Source organism: Heterodontus francisci, unplaced genomic scaffold (genome assembly GCF_036365525.1).
Source record: "Heterodontus francisci isolate sHetFra1 unplaced genomic scaffold, sHetFra1.hap1 HAP1_SCAFFOLD_1776, whole genome shotgun sequence".
NCBI lineage: Eukaryota > Metazoa > Chordata > Chondrichthyes > Heterodontiformes > Heterodontidae > Heterodontus > Heterodontus francisci.
This window is the reverse complement of record NW_027141783.1, coordinates 22,501-27,500: the sequence shown is the minus strand read 5'-3', so window position 1 is coordinate 27,500 and position 5,000 is coordinate 22,501.

The following is a 5,000-nucleotide window of genomic DNA, read 5'->3' as shown; positions in this document are numbered from 1 at the left end:
GAAAAGGGTGCATTCCTTTTGGTTAATGATTTCACCAGCCCGGGTCTTAGCCTCTGCCCCGACGGCTAAGTCTTTTGGTTAATGATTTCCTGCGGCTGGGACTACCCTTTCCCCCCGCCCTGCAGGCACCCGGGTCGGGAGGCCGTCGGGGGCACTTTCCGGGGCAAATCCGGACCCTTACGCAAGGGAGAGTGCGCCCCCCGCCTCGGCCGGGGGTCAGGCTGCCGCCTATTAAGCCCGACAGAAAACCCGAAAAATGGACGAAAATGGGAAAAAATCCCCATCCGAAAAAGGCTTAAAAGTCGGTTGGGCGGCAGCTAGGGTCGGTCTCTGCAGACCTGGAGGCTCGGGTGGACTCTTGGAATAAACGTCCAAGTCCCGACTTGCCACCTCCTACTACTGTGCAGATACCCCGCCAACCCCCAGCCACCCGAATGACAAGCGTCCGATCAGCGGGACGAATTTGACAACTCTGGCCGGACCTCTGGAACTCCATCCCGGGTAACCGGGGCAAATTTTTCCGCTTGATCGCCCTTCCACTGGTTAACCATTTGCCCTTTCGGACTTAGTCTCTGGACATTATTCGACGGATTTTCTGGTTAACCATTTGCCCTTTCGGACTTAGTCTCTGGGCATTATTTTCGACTTTTTGGTTAATGATTTCACACTTTTTACTTACTTTTGCGCTTTTTGGTTAATGATTACTCTGCTTACTGGTTAATTATTTGCCCTTTCGGACTTAGTCTCTGGACATTATTTTCGAGTTTTTGGTTAATGATTTCACACTTTTAACATATTTTTGCGCTTTTTGGTTAATGATTACTCTGCTTACTGGTTAACCATTTGCCCTTTCGGACTTAGTCTCTGCACATTATTTTCGACTTTTTGGTTAATGATTTCACACTTTTAACATATTTTTGCGCTTTTTGGTTAATGATTTCATACTTTTTACTTACTTTTGCGCCTTTTGGTTAATGATTACTCTGCTTACTGGTTAACCATTTGCCCTTTCGGACTTAGTCTCTGGACATTATTTTCGAGTTTTTGGTTAATGATTTCACACTTTTTACTTACTTTTGCGATTTTTGGTTAATGATTACTCTGCTTACTGGTTAACCATTTGCCCTTTCGGACTTAGTCTCTGGACATTGTTTTCGACATTTTGGTTAATGATTTCACACTTTTAACTTAATTTTGCGATTTTTGGTTAATGATTACTCTGCTTACTGGTTAACCATTTGCCCTTTCGGACTTAGTCTCTGGACATTGTTTTCGACATTTTGGTTAATGATTTCACACTTTTAACTTAATTTTGTGCTTTTTGGTTAATGATTTCATACTTTTTACTTACTTTTGCGATTTTTGGTTAATGATTACTCTGCTTACTGGTTAACCATTTGCCCTTTCGGACTTAGTCTCTGGACATTGTTTTCGACATTTTGGTTAATGATTTCACACTTTTAACTTAATTTTGTGCTTTTTGGTTAATGATTTCATACTTTTTACTTACTTTTGCGATTTTTGGTTAATGATTACTCTGCTTACTGGTTAACCATTTGCCCTTTCGGACTTAGTCTCTGGACATTATTTTTGGGTTTTTGGTTAATGATTTCACACTTTTTACTTACTTTTGCCCTTTTTGGTTACTGATTACTCTGCTTACTGGTTAACCATTTGCCCTTTCGGACTTAGTCTCTGGACATTATTTTCGAGTTTTTGGTTAATGATTTCACACTTTTAACATATTTTTGCGCTTTTTGGTTAATGATTACTCTGCTTACTGGTTAATTATTTGCCCTTTCGGACTTAGTCTCTGCACATTATTTTCGAGTTTTTGGTTAATGATTTCACACTTTTAACATATTTTTGCGCTTTTTGGTTACTGATTTCATACTTTTTACTTACTTTTGCGCCTTTTGGTTAATGATTACTCTGCTTACTGGTTAACCATTTGCCCTTTCGGACTTAGTCTCTGGACATTATTTTCGAGTTTTTGGTTAATGATTTCACACTTTTTACTTACTTTTGCGATTTTTGGTTAATGATTACTCTGCTTACTGGTTAACCATTTGCCCTTTCGGACTTAGTCTCTGGACATTATTTTCGGGTTTTTGGTTAATGATTTCACACTTTTTACTTACTTTTGCGATTTTTGGTTAATGATTACTCTGCTTACTGGTTAACCATTTGCCCTTTCGGACTTAGTCTCTGGAGATTATTTTCGAGTTTTTGGTTAATGATTTCACACTTTTTACTTACTTTTGCGATTTTTGGTTAATGATTACTCTGCTTACTGGTTAACCATTTGCCCTTTTGGACTTAGTCTCTGGACATTATTTTCGGGTTTTTGGTTAATGATTTCACACTTTTTACTTACTTTTGCGATTTTTGGTTAATGATGACTCTGCTTACTGGTTAACCATTTGCCCTTTCGCACTTAGTCTCTGGAGATTATTTTCGACTTTTTGGTTAATGATTTCACACTTTTAACTTAATTTTGTGCTTTTTGGTTAATGATTTCATACTTTTTACTTACTTTTGCCCTTTTTGGTTAATGATTACTCTGCTTACTGGTTAACCATTTGCCCTTTCGGACTTGGTCTCTGGACATTATTTTCGAGTTTTTGGTTAATGATTTCACACTTTTTACTTACTTTTGCGATTTTTGGTTAATGATTACTCTGCTTACTGGTTAATTATTTGCCCTTTCGGACTTAGTCTCTGCACATTATTTTCGAGTTTTTGGTTAATGATTTCACACTTTTAACATATTTTTGCGCTTTTTGGTTACTGATTTCATACTTTTTACTTACTTTTGCGCCTTTTGGTTAATGATTACTCTGCTTACTGGTTAACCATTTGCCCTTTCGGACTTAGTCTCTGCACATTATTTTCGACTTTTTGGTTAATGATTTCACACTTTTAACATATTTTTGCGCTTTTTGGTTAATGATTTCATACTTTTTACTTACTTTTGCGCCTTTTGGTTAATGATTACTCTGCTTACTGGTTAACCATTTGCCCTTTCGGACTTAGTCTCTGGACATTGTTTTCGACATTTTGGTTAATGATTTCACACTTTTAACTTAATTTTGTGCTTTTTGGTTAATGATTTCATACTTTTTACTTACTTTTGCCCTTTTTGGTTAATGATTACTCTGCTTACTGGTTAACCATTTGCCCTTTCGGACTTAGTCTCTGGAGATTATTTTCGAGTTTTTGGTTAATGATTTCACACTTTTTACTTACTTTTGCGATTTTTGGTTAATGATTTCACACTTTTTACTTACTTTTGCGATTTTTGGTTAATGATGACTCTGCTTACTGGTTAACCATTTGCCCTTTCGGACTTAGTCTCTGCACATTATTTTCGAGTTTTTGGTTAATGATTTCACACTTTTTACTTACTTTTGCGATTTTTGGTTAATGATTTCATACTTTTTACTTACTTTTGCGATTTTTGGTTAATGATGACTCTGCTTACTGGTTAATTATTTGTACTTTCGGACTTGGTCTCTGGACATTATTTTCGACTTTTTGGTTAATGATTTCACACTTTTAACATAATTTTGCGCTTTTTGGTTAATGATTACTCTGCTTGCTTGTTACTGATTTCCCCTTTCGGACTTGATCTCTGGCCGTTCTTTTCGACCTTTTTGGATCAGGTTTCCACACTCTGAAATTATTTTGGGCTCACTGATTAGGCGAGATCAAGGGGGCATGCCTGGGCACTTTGGGCTCAGTTTGGGAAGGCGGCGTCCGTGTGCTCCTCCGCCCTTCCCGCACTTGCGGCTAGGTTTGCCAAACTGCGCTGACCCGCAGCCCTGCCTTTTTGCCCACGGCACGGAACGACTCAAGTCTGGCTCCGTTCCAGGCCGTTGCCTCCGGCTGCCCGCCGTCCGGCCGGCCTGGGACGTACCCCGGCTGACGGCGCCGGAGCCCCTCTAGCAGCCACCGGTGCCGCGGGCCAATGGGTCCGGGCGTTCCGGAGCTATCGGTGGGGAAGTGCTCTCCCCTTTTCCTGACGCCGTTCGCCCGAGCAGAGGTGCAGCCTGACGGGACTGCTGTCGCCTTCCGCGGCGCACCGGCCCCTTTCACCTGCCGTCGACCGCGCGGAGCTCGGACCTTCCTCCCCGAAGTTATGGCCCCGGCGCCGGAGGGTTCCCGGGGCCGGGCATTCAGCGGGGTGAGTCTTCACCTTCCCGGTCAGCCTGCGGGGTCGGTGCGCCGGCACTCGACGCGGGAGGGTCCCCTCTTTCCGTAGAGCCCCGCCCGGTGCCGATCGGCCGGCGGATTGCGGAGCGAACCGCGCCTGACCGACGGGCCTCGGAAACCCGTTGCAGTCGACGGGGGGGAACCGGACAGCGGGACGAGGTGCCGATTCCACCCGCAGATTCGATCCCGAAATCCCGCGGGATTCGGCGGTCCGACCCGACAGATTCAAACGTCGCCCGGGCGGCCCCCAGCGGTCGGGCCGGCCTGGTTCCGCCACCGCCCGATGCCCCTCGCCCCCGGCTACCGCCGACCGCGCCGACCGAGGGAATGCGGCCGGACGTCCGGCGGCAATCGGCCGGAAAGCGGTATGGCCATTTCCTACTGTCCCTCGGACGGGCAGAGGGGCGGCGCCGGGGCACTCGCGGACCAGGCCGCGCCCCTCCGAGCCCTACCGCCTGCCGTCGACCGCGCGGGGATCGGACCTCCCTCCCCGAAGTTATGGCCCCGGAGCCGGAGGGTAGCCGGGGCCGGGCATTCAGCGGGGTGAGTCTTCACCTTCCCGGTCAGCCTGCGGGGTCGGTGCGCCGGCACTCGACGCGGGAGGGTCCCCTCTTTCCGTAGAGCCCCGCCCGGTGCCGATCGGCCGGCGGATTGCGGAGCGAACCGCGCCTGACCGACGGGCCTCGGAAACCCGTTGCAGTCGACGGGGGGGGGGGAACCGGACAGCGGGACGAGGTGCCGATTCCACCCGCAGATTCGATCCCGAAATCCCGCGGGATTCGGCG